At 49.8% G+C, this 12,065-nt stretch overlaps 1 protein-coding gene across 1 annotated transcript in view; it reads left to right on the plus strand.

The window, feature by feature from the left end:
* The window catches only part of PLXNA2 (plexin A2), a 212,875-nt gene that overhangs the window by 44,053 nt on the left and 156,757 nt on the right, over positions 1–12,065 (plus strand). The window lies entirely within an intron of this gene.

Consider the following 12,065-nt stretch of genomic DNA (forward strand, 5'->3'; position numbering starts at 1 on the left):
AGTTCTATAAAGTCTTTAGGAATGGATATTCCAGAGCCAATGGTGGTTGCTCATGGTCAAGTCCTCGGATAGTTCACTCAGGAAGGTCTTCCCAAAGTCTAATTGAGAATCCCCAATTTGTTACAAGGCAGCTTAGGCTAAGAGACTGGATACTGTGGTGCTTCTTTTTCAGACTTTAACATGGCTATGAGTCAACTGAGGGAAGAGGAATGTTTCTTTATGCTCTAAGCTTGGTTGAAAGGGGCCGAGCCCCTATGGGTAGGCCCAGTTGGGCCTCGTTTCTAGGCAGCTGATTGGGCAAGATCCCCACTCACAACTGATTCCGAGGCCCCTTACCCAGAGAGTTCTCTGGACCACAGAGCCCTGGTTAACCTCACAGGTAAAAGAACCCACCACATGGTAGGAAAGAAAGAGCTCTTTCTCATGACGAGATGCTTTTCTAGGTGAATTTGTAGCACGTTTGTCTACTGGGGTGTCCTGTCTGTGATTCTCAGCAGTCCCCCAGTTCAGCAGTACCCCATTCACCCTCAGTCCGAGTGATTCATCATGCACACAAGGCTTCGCTAACCCTTTGCTAACAATAGCACATGTGGTGACCCCCACCCCCCCCCATCACTTGGAATAATAATATGCACCAGTTGACATAAGGGATGCATTAGTCCCTGCTCTTTTGACCTTCAGACTGAAAATAATTTTTCCTCCAAATCATCATTTATTGATTTTTGTCCTTCCATATTTTTAAGTCATCATGAGAAGACATTGGTTTGAGTTCAAGTCTTAACACTACTATTTATAAAACATATGACCCTGGCTACATTCCTGAACCTCTTGGAAATTGGGAGTTGAAGGTGATGATCATACTGTCTGCTTCATAAAGATGATAATAAGGTTCAGAAAGTATCTGAATTGCTTATCACCGGTCTTTTGCACCTAAGAGCATTCCCCACTCCCCTCTTCTCTGTCTCCTGTCACAGAGACCCAGGTACGGAGGACGATGGCTTCGGAAGAATGCCACTTTATCTCCCTCCCCTGCTCAGGGACAGCACATGGGAAATCAATTCCCCCAAAACAGACGGTGTGCTGGAACATGAGTTCCACATGTCCTCGGTCCTCTCACCGCACACGGAAAGGCTCAACAGGGAATTCTTGCCCCTCTGTAGGTACCGTGGCTTTGCTGGTTGCTCTCACTCCCCAGTAGTCCAGGCTCTTGGCTGGACTGAATCCATCCTTGAGGTCAGGGCCGACGGCTCCCACACTACTCACAGAGTACTTGGAGGCTGTGGGGAAAGGGGTGAGACCATCTGAACGTCACCTAGAATAGAGGCTCTTTTTACACAGGATTTGCATTCCTTTCTGCCTTCTGCAGCACACATCCACTGTATGTCTGACCACTCCGTGCAGGTGCATGCTTACAGGCAAACGTGTGGATAGCCAGCCATTGGCCAACGGCCAACCTTAACCAGAGATGCAGGTACTTTTTCATATGAACCCCTAGAAAGCAGTGTGTGTGGTTGAACCCTCGAGTACCTGAACTTTTCAGTAATGAACCAACAAGTGTTCTACTCTTCATACCCGAAGTTGAGAGGGGATGGAGATTCTTCCTGGGCTATTGTTGGAGTTGCAGTTGCTTTTTTTTCCACTAGGTAAAGAACATTAATCACAGAATTTCAGTCCCTTAATATTGGAAATTAGCCTGAGGTTGCACAAGTACATGGTTACTCATATATGCCTTCAAGCACGCATTCAACATAATTATACTCACCGCGTTCGGTTGTCTTGTCACTTGCAAGGTCTTGGCTCATGCGAACAAGACCCAAAATTGGCTCACCCGAGGAGGCAATATCATGCACCCACAGATCCTCCTGCACCTCCAGTCCTTCCAGGAGGTGCTCTGGAAGCCATAAAACAGAGTAGCTTCAGTCTCGGACAGACTGATGGTATTCCCAGAGGAATGGCCACAGTCAGAGAAACAGGAAAAAATATGCCCAACCTCCCCCTACCATCAAATCAAAGAAATAAAAAATCTGTCTCCTTGGTGCCTCCCCAATATTTATGTCTGAGCTCAGCAGACACCCCTGGGCTGCAGCCAGTCTGTGTATTAGCATTAGTCCATTACGCTTTTTATGATGCATGTTACCCACCCTCCACCCCCCCGTGCAACATTTTATGACTGTCCTTTTCATTTCTGGAAAGAGCTTCACAGAATGGCAGATGCCTGCATTTCCCCACTCTTTGGGGAGCTATTTGTAGGCAGTCTGTCCCAGGCCATAAACAACGGGAGATAAACCACAGCCAGTGGCAGTAAACGCATCCAAGGCCAAGGAGGTGCAAAAGTAGGGGGGGCCTGGGGTGAGCTTGGTGCTGTGTGTACAAGGCCAGTGGCCAGGGGTTCTGGGGTAGATGTCACCCACAGAAGGAGAGCCGAGGGGCTGGTGTGGAAATGGGATGTCTCCCAGATTTCCACGAAAGTTAGAGGGCCATCCTACCACTCTCCCTCGTGCCTGTCCCCCCCACTGAGGCCACTGGTCCCCTAACTGTGATCAGAACCAGTGAACTTTCCAGTGAGAAGAGGATCCTTCCCTTTGGCGTCATTCTCTCCTGCCTGTTCCTGTTGCTACATAGATTACTTTGTGCCACTCCTCTCCCGTAGATGCTTCTGGATCTTGGAGCAACTCCCTGCAAGTTTCTCTTGCCTTCTCCCACCCTCTCTCCCCATGACACTCATCCCAACCTCTTCCTCCTCTAATACTCTTTCCCTTTTTCATGCCCAAGACCAACTCTTACCAATCAATCACCACTACTTCTAGCTCATTAAAACTTCAGCCAGGACTCTGGTGGCCATGGCAGTGATATTTATCTATTTCAGCTTTGAGCTGCACCCACCAGCAAGTCACTTGTGACGCTGCAGGAGACAGCACCTGGAGCCAGCTTTGCTCCATAAAAGGCACCCCTGGGAGAAGAAAACCAAATTCTGAATGAATAATTGGTCTGGTAGAGATTGCGGATTCTTCCTACACACACAAACAGCAACTGAAAGCAAAGAATAAAGCAAAGATAAGAGGGGGGTAGGATGTGGAGAAGAAAAGCTGGCAAGGCCCGGAATTATTAGCACCTTGAATGGTTTTCTTTCTCATCAACCCCGTCTTAGGGGCAGGACGTAGACAGAGGGTGGAGGTGATGTTCTTGTTCTCCTCCTTATTTGGTTTTGGACTCCACATCAAGTGGAAACATGTAGATGAAAGTGATGTGCGTTTAAAATGTATGTACACATCAGACTGCTGGAGATAGTAGCTATTATACTGCGTGTATGTTTTTTTGCAGTAAGCTGCTAAATTATTTATTGGGCACTGGGCTTTAATCTCGTAAACCTGCCTGCGGGCCCCAGGCACCGGCAGCCTGAGCACTGCATAAAACACATACGTCGGGCGGGCTGCACAGAGCACTCTGGTGACTCTGGGTAGTGATTGTTCATTTTCACTTGTTTCCTCCCCGCCCCCCCTCCCCGATCAGCTCATTAACAGCAGGCAGACCCAATCAAGAGCCTTCTCGTTTCCCCGTCACTGAGAATTTGGAAGTTGATTTGCACCTCCAACCTGAGCACAACCTTAGCAAGAGGCTATTCCCAGAGGCTGTCCTTAGCTGAAGGATGGGAGCCATAGACGAGGGAGCAGATGGATACAGAGCCACTGGATGTTGCTAGGATTGTCCAGAGCTAAGCGCCCTTAAGCCCTGAGCTCCCCCCGCAACTTCAAAAACTCATCGATGGGTGACTGGGCGAATCATTGCATATCTCGGGCCTGAATTTGTCCCTTTTAAGTAAAAGTGGTCTCCATGATCGTCTCTGGTTCCCAGTCCAGAAGGTGCCTCTCTTGGTATGAATCTCCTATCGTCTCTGCATGCCACGATAATAACAACACCCTTAAATGTGTTTAGTGCCCATGCTGACTGAGCTCATCCAGTAATCCTAACAAGCCACTGGTTGTTGATTTTAGGGATGAAGAAACTGGCCCAGAGGGGTCAAGTGATTTACCCAACATCACCCAGCAGTGACACTCACATTGGAACCTAGATGCCCATCCTTGGTCTGTTCTAATCATTGCCTAGATATGGAAGCTCACTAGCATGAGGCTAGTGTGGAAACTGAGGCACAGATCATTTTTGACAGCCAGTTCCCCTCGGGCTGTGTGGGGGCAGTGTTAACACCCTTGTCATGGAAGGTTGTGCTTGAACTCGGGGCCTCTGCTCTTTCTGAGCAAACGAAGCAATATTCCAGGACTGTCTGGGTTTCACTATTCACTGTGCTGTGACCCCCCCCCATCTTAGATCTCCCCTTTGCAAGACACAGAGGGAGGGAGACCCGATAGGAAGATACGGCAGAAGTTGAATGCACAGCATTTTAAACCTGTGTTCCAGGACTCAGGGGGCCATGATATACCAAAAAAGAAAGAAAGAGAAAAAGAGAAAGAAAGAGAAAGAGAGAGAAAGAAAGAAAGAAAGAAAGAAAGAAAGAAAGAAAGAAAGAAAGAAAGAAAGAAAGAAAGAAATGTTATGTAAACATTTACATATCTATAATTTTTATGTGGACACCCCATTGCTTGCATCAGATTCTCAAAGCTAAAAATACGAAACTAAAATGTTAAGACTCCTTATCTAATGGCTTTTAAACAGTGTGACTCTGAGCCCTAGAGTGACCCAATCCCCCATTTCCACCCTTTTTTAATCAAAGCATCTTGCTCTCCTCTGTTTTTACATATGTCAGGGTTATGAGCCTGATTTTTTTGTTGCTGCTGAAGAAAAACAGGTTCAAATGACAGACGATGAAATGCTGGGCTAAGTAGTAGTTAAGAAGAGTCCAGACCCGAGAGCCAAAATATCCTGGAGTCCACTCCTGACTGTGCCCATTCGTGTATGGTGACGTAGTGAGTAAGAGTCACTTCACTTCTCTGTGCCTGACTCCCCATCTGCACACTGGAAATGGTAATAGTTTCTGCCTCCCAGGCTTGTTGTGAGGGACATGGAAATGAGTGAATACATGTAAAGCACACAGATCAGTGTCCACAGTAGGATCAGTGCTCAGTAGGTCTATCCTATTATTGTTATATGTATTGTCATCGCCCTTTTTCCTTTCCCTGTCCCTCAGCAGTTTTAGGACAGAGGCTGCATTTATCATCTCTGTGCCTGTAGTACCAATTAATGTAACGGACATTCGGTAAATGTTTAAAAAGGAAGAAAGGAAAAGGAAGGAATGGGGAGGGGGAAGGAAGGAAGAAATCCTAAGACCCGGGTCGTCTCTCTGTTCCAGTATGAAGGCATCTTCTCGAAGTGAGTCAAAGGGGCTTATGGGTGTGAGCCATGCCACCAAGTAAGGTAGGACCTAGGGGCTCCTACCGACGTCTGTGGCTGGCCGCGGCAAAGGATGAGGTTCTCTGGGAAGTGCGTGTGATTCCAGCCGTCACAACTCATACACAGAAATTCAAGCCATTGTTGCTGCAGGAGAACCCCTTTGGGACTGGCCTTTCCCAGAGGGGAAAATTCCTTCAGCCTCACCTAGCTCAAAAGCCTCCCTCCTGTCGGTGCTCCACCGGCCGATCCTGGCAGGTTCCAGGTCTGCACCAAAAGACAGCTGGCGACAGAGACACCCGTAAGGGGGGCAGTGGGTGCCCATCAGACCTCTCTGTGATCCCATCAACCTTCAACGGGACAGAACTAAGGAGACTGTGTTCCTGCCAAGGCTTTGAAGATGCAGTGTGTTCATTCATACGTTCACTCCCCCATTCAAAACAGTGACCATTACTTGTCAGTGCCTACCATATGCTTTCAAATACCTTACGTGGTGGTAATATTCCCTGAAGCCAGTATTTCTCCACTGGGGTGATTCTGTGGGCATTTGGCAAGGTCTGGAGACATTTTTGAGTCTTAGGTCTGGGGCAGGAGATGCTACGGGCATCTAGTGGAGAGAGGGCAGGGATGCCGCTGAACATCTCACACGTGCGCAAAACAGCCCGCACAACAAAGCATCATCCTGCCCCCGAATGTCAGGCGTACTGAGGTTGAGAAACTCCGATCGGGGCCACAAATACCTCTCGTGCCGACCACTGTGCTAAGCACTTCTCCCCGTTTACTCCTCTTCACTGTCCTGCATCACAGGTGCCGTGACTATGGATCTTGCCAGGTGAGAAAACTAAATCGCAGGGAGGTTAACTTATTTCCCCATTCATTCATGTAATACTTACTGGACAACTCAGCAGGCCAAACCCAGGGGGGCCGGCCCCAAAGTCGCCCCAAAGTCTGTGCTCATTCCAAACCATGCGATAGCTGTCCGCACAAGGTCAGGAAGGAGAAAACATGAAATAAGTGAGTGAGGGAGAAGCCTACGTTTGGGGAGGAGAGTATGGTTGATAAATGCCATTGCTTCTGAAAAAAAGATACTACTTTCCCTTTCCCGCCTCCTTCTTTCCCTCTCCCCCACACGCACGCACATACGCACACATCAACAATGGAACAACATCCTGGAGGTCCCCGTTTGCCTTCAGGTTTATTTTGGTGTGGGTGGTGATTTTAGCTGGAGATTGCACCCTCCTGCCCCTCCCCACAAAGTGTTTCTCGTCTCACAAACACAGCCAACCCTTTGGCTGGGAAGAGGGTGGAAATATTTCTCCTACTCCTGAAGTGTCTTGATAAAGATCTGCTCGCTGCCAGCCTCCGGCTTCTCCTCGAGCTGATTTAGTGCGTCCCGTAGGAGGTGTGGGATTCGTTGGTAGCTCCTGACTCGTGAGCTGTTTGGACAGGGGCAGCGTGTGTGATGGCAAGAATTCGGACTCTCGAGTCAGACCATCTTGTTTCAGATTGCATCTACCTGCTAGGTAGACGCTTTTGGAGGAACTCGCCTTCTTGAGCTTTGGTTTCTTCGCCGGCAAAACGAGATTGATGATCCCTACGTCGAAGGGCGCTTTGAAAATTAAATGAGGTCAGGTATGGTCATCATTTAGTGTGGTGCTGGGCAAAGAGCGGGTACTGGGAAACGCTAGGCAATGTGCACATCAGCCCCGGCTTGGCTCTTTCCAGGGGCTCCGGCAGATGAGAAGGGATAGTCTGTGCACCCTCCTGGTGGGCTTCCCTGTCTGCACGGGTTTCCTCAGGAGTCCTGTCTGTAGGTCGTCCCAGGCACCTGAATCAACCGCAAGACCGACGTCTTGCTCTCTCTCTGTGGTGAGTCAGCTGACAGAGACCACAGTCACCACCCGCCCCCCCGCCCGCGCCCCGACGTGCTCATGTGAATACGAGTCAGACATGTTTCCCATCGATTCAGCAGAAACCCAAAGAATGGCATGGAAGCGTGAAGCAGTGGTGGCAGTTGAGCCTTTCAGAAGACGTATCATTTGAGACATGAAATCACTGAAGGCTCCGAGGCTGGGAGGGATCCTCAAAATGTCCTCCTTGTTGCCCTCCCCTCACCACTGTCCTTTTGCTCTGCTCCTAGTGCTTCTCACGACAGAGGAGTTTTTAGAATGGATACTCATTCATTGAAAGCCTACTATGCAACAGACCCTTCGCCCCCGCCCCCCCCCCCAACATAGCCCACCCTCCCATCCTGGGCACACTGCACGCAACCCATCTGGGGCAGGAGGCCATGTGCATTGCTCTAAGGAGCCTCGGAGGAGGGACTTCCTTATTTCTCTGCTGTCTTGCCCGTGTGACCTCCTGAGCCTCAAGGTCAGGAAGATCCAACTTAATGCCCCACCGTGTGCAGTCTACTTTTGTATTTCTCGTCTCAGTCAGTTCTGACGGCAATTCTAGAGGCGGGCATTCTGATCTCCATTTTGAAGATGGGGCAGACAACATTCCCAATAGATTATCTCGTTGGTAAATCTTGAAGCCTAGACGTAAACCCTAGTTTTGTGACACAAAGTTCTCACCACCACCGCCCCCCCCCCCCCCCCCATGATGTCTTGGTCCCTTGTTGTGCCTTTCCTTACATCCTAACCTAAAGTGGCCATTCAAACAATCTATTTGGAAGACTGTGGGTTATGGGCCATGGGAGACGTAAAGGCCCATAGGACAAGGGCCCTTTCCTCAGGTACCTACTACAATCTATTGGAAGGCATGGGACGTGTTTGCCCCCCTTCCCGCTTCCCCTAAAGACAGGACATTGCACATTCTTCTCTCAAAGATTCTGGCTATGCAGCAGCAGCCATGAAGCAATGTGGAGCTGGGGAAAAGGAGTCCAGAAATCAAGTGGCCTGGTCTCTAGCCCTGGCTGTACAGCCATTGACCTTGGAGAAGTCACCCTGGTCCCCTACCTATAAAAGAGACATTGATAATTCTGGTTTCTGCCTCACAGGGTTAAGGGGCAGATTTAGTGAGACATAGTAGGGGTGAAAGCGTCTGGAAAACTGTAGCCCGCTGTCCAGATATAAGGGGTCGGTGCTCTCCCCACTTCCCTCCCCATGTGATTAGTTGCCCCAGACCCTCAAGACACATTTCTGTTGCTGATCACCGCCGTACCCTGACCATATGTCCTGGAAGCAGGGCAATTATAGCGCCATGCTTGAACTGCTGTCCCAAAGCCTACCCCCTTCTCCCCATCGATTCCATAGGTTACCCGTGTGACGGCAGGTTAAAATGCCACCCCCCATTAAAAACAAAAACAAGGGGCGCCTGGGTGGCTCAGTCGGTTAAGCGGCCGACTTCGGCTCAGGTCATGATCTCGCGGTCTGTGAGTTCGAGCCCCGCGTCGGGCTCTGTGCTGACAGCTCGGAGCCTGGAGCCTGCTTCCGATTCTGTGTCTCCCTCTCTCTGACTCTCCCCCGTTCATGCTCTGTCTCTCTCTGTCTCAAAAATAAATAAACGTTAAAAAGAAAATTTTAAAAAAAAACAAAAAACAAAAAACAAAAACAAAAACGTAGAATGAGCAAGTCCCTAGAGAGAGAACCTGACAGCCCCAGGTTATATACCAAAAGTATGTGACCTGGTAATGCCCTGCGGGGGGGCGGGGGAGGGGTGGGGGGACACAAGGCACTTTTACAAAATGTTGGTCATTGTCCCAACAGGAAGGGTAGCAACAGTCCGGGGAGGGGAGGGTACCCCGAAGACCTCTTCCCACGGTTCCAGCTGTGGTGGTCTCTTCCAGGGAAGGTGTTTGATTGGCGAGGCTTTCAGGTTTGCCTGCATAAAGTCAGCTAGAGGGAACTCAGCCGTAGGTGCAGAGCAGAAAAGGATGTCCGACCTCGGGTGTTTCTGAGGAATGCGATCGTTGTTAAGGCTCTGTGGCTGCTGCCCCACTGCCTTCCAAATCCAGCCTCTTACACACCACGGAGCAGAGATCAGCTAGGTAACGGAAAACATCTTCCTGTGGCTGGCCTCCGACACGCCCCTGCCAGTCTGGGAGCTATTACCTTTTCCAGATGTGGAATAATTGCAGGGCTAATCATGCCTGGGGTCTGCTGGGATCCGTCTCCGAGGGACTCCGGGCCCTTTTATTTAATCCTCATGACGGTCACTAACAATAAAGGAGAAAGTGGCAGATGCTGAGTAGAGGAGCTAAGATAGCTGCCCAGAGACACAGCGAGCTGCCATGACTTCCAGCCGAAAATTCTTAGGTCCGCAAAACACCAGAAAAATATGTCTCTTGTCCCTCCCCCTTACTTCCTACAGGAAGAATTTTGCAGGAAATCACGTTGCAATTCTCAGAGCAGCTACCTCTCTGCAGATGTGGGGCCACCTACTCCCACCCTATTTTCTCCATCACCGCCCCCTGCCTCCAAAGCCTACCTTCCCGAAAGACGTTCTTGACATTGTCATTAAACAGCTGCCAGCAACACCTGCCGGCATTCTCCCTTGCAAAGATAACAACCCAACTTAAAAAAAAAAAAAAAAAAAAATACCAAACAAGAAAGGCTACAGGAGGTATAACTGTGGGTTCAAAGTTTTTTTGTTTTTTTTTTCAGTTTTTGCCAAATTGCCTTTATCCTGCATTTCTCTGCCGATTCTCCTTTGCACTTTCCGCATTCTACTTACGAATCCCCTCTTCCAAACCCTACTTTGAAAAATCAAGAAAAGAAAACCCATTTCAGGACTAAATACCGTGTCAACATGTGGCTGGCATCTTCCTAACTCGAAGAGAAGCCGCAGGCAGGGGCTGTCTCCACCCACCGAAGGTATAATGGTGGAGGGGGAAAAGAAATGGAAGAGCCAGTCTTTCTCTCCTCCCTTCCTGGGCCTCCTTCCAACAAATGCTGATGCAGGCTGATTTAGAGGAGGTTCTCAGAACCTGTGCCTAATGATAACCGCCTTAGAAAGTCATTACTTGAGTGGCTTTGCCAGCTCTGTTCTCATACCCTGGAGTTTCTCCTGTTCATTCAAGAAGCCATCACAGGGAGACCCATCACGTCTCTGCTCACTGCCCCAGGGCTTGCTAAGCCTTGATAGAGGCCTTCAGTGGGCCCCGCCATCCTGCCCACGGGGGACTAGCCCACTTGGAAACCGCCAGCACCCCATCCTTACCCACATCATCCCTCAGTGCCATGGGATCCTGCCGCCCGACTAATTCCCTCCTTCTGCCAGCTGGAGCTCAGATACTAAGCCTATTATTTTTTTTTTTTTTAAGATGATAGGTCAAAAGCAATGGATTTTTTTTTTTTTTTTTTTTTTTTTTTTTGCTTTTAGACAGAGGGCCAATGAGGAATAAAGTGGCAGCTTCAGGCAACTGAGCTGTATTTTGTGGTTGCCAGGGGCTTGGAGCCTGGTGAGGGCTGGAGGGGTTCGGTTTCTGGAAGCAGAGTTCAAAGGAGCTTTGCAAAGGTCAACCCGAAGCTGTATTTGTGGGAACCATCAAACCGATGACTCGGCTGGTTTTCTATTGTGTCATGGAAAAGGCTTCTAGGGAATTCTTGCCAAGTCTTTAGAAGAAAAGATATATATAGCTAAAGATGTGTATATTTATAGAGGGATGTATGGATATATTTATGCCAGTCATGCCCATTAGCTCTGCACGGAGGAGGAAGGGGCCTCTGGAAGGGAGAGTACGGCATCAGGATCTCCCTGCAGCTTTTCCAAGCCCTTGGAAGAAGGAAACGGGAGCATATCATGGAAGTTCAGGGATCTTTGGCTTTTGTCCCCAGGAGCCCCCTCCAGGACAGAGAGAAGCTTCCCAGTAGGAGCCAAGCCTGTGAGCCCCGAGTTTTCCTTTGAACGATTCAGGCAGGTCCCTGCGGTCCAGAGGACATCTTGGAAGGAAATCTTTCTAGGGGTCTGTGATCCCTGAGTAACCTAATCTTCAGAGCGGAGTGTGGGAGGCAAGGAGTCCATATGGGAAATTGCAGGGATGCCGGGGGGGAGGGGGTGAGGCCTGAAGGTTTGATGCCCGAAAGAAGGGAAGGAATGGCTCCGAAGTCATTTGCTTTCCACCTGTGGGAGCAAAGCTTAATTGGACTGTTGGCCTTGGAGGGGCCCAGACCCTGATTTTAGAGGCATTGGGAGACTTGCCTGCTTAGCTGGAACCATCTGCTGTCCCCCCCCACCTCCCCCCGGAGCTTGGAGGAACAGCTGAGGCTTACTGAGAATGGGCCAAAGATCCTTTCCAGAATCTCCCTGGAGCTATGTGGTGTGTGTGTGTGTGTGTGTGTGTGTGTGTGTGTGTGTGTGAGAGAGAGACACGTGTGTGCCCACGCATGCATATGCGGCTCAGGGACCTGTGTGTGCTGTGTACGTGTGTGTGCGTGCAGGTGCTCTCCCTGACTTCTCTGCCCGCCAGGGGACCTCTCGAAGTAGGGAGAGCAGCTGGACCCATGAGTGAGCTGGTGGCAGGTCTAGCTGGGCGTGCCCGGGATCTGGCTCTGCATCTCTCATTCCATCTCTAGCATGTCAACAGCTTTCAAAATTGACTGAAGCGTAACCACTTGCCTCATCCCCAGTCTGTGCCCCTCTGTCCCCGTCCCTACCCACACCCACCCCAGTGGAGGCCCGGGGTGCGATGAGTAAGTCAGGCAGGCTAATGACGCTACACCCACCTTATCGCGGAGTGCCCTGGGTGGACCGTGCTTGTGTCTGCAGCAGGAGGTGGGGAT

The sequence above is a fragment of the Lynx canadensis genome, chromosome F1, assembly GCF_007474595.2.
Source record: "Lynx canadensis isolate LIC74 chromosome F1, mLynCan4.pri.v2, whole genome shotgun sequence".
Taxonomy (NCBI): domain Eukaryota; kingdom Metazoa; phylum Chordata; class Mammalia; order Carnivora; family Felidae; genus Lynx; species Lynx canadensis.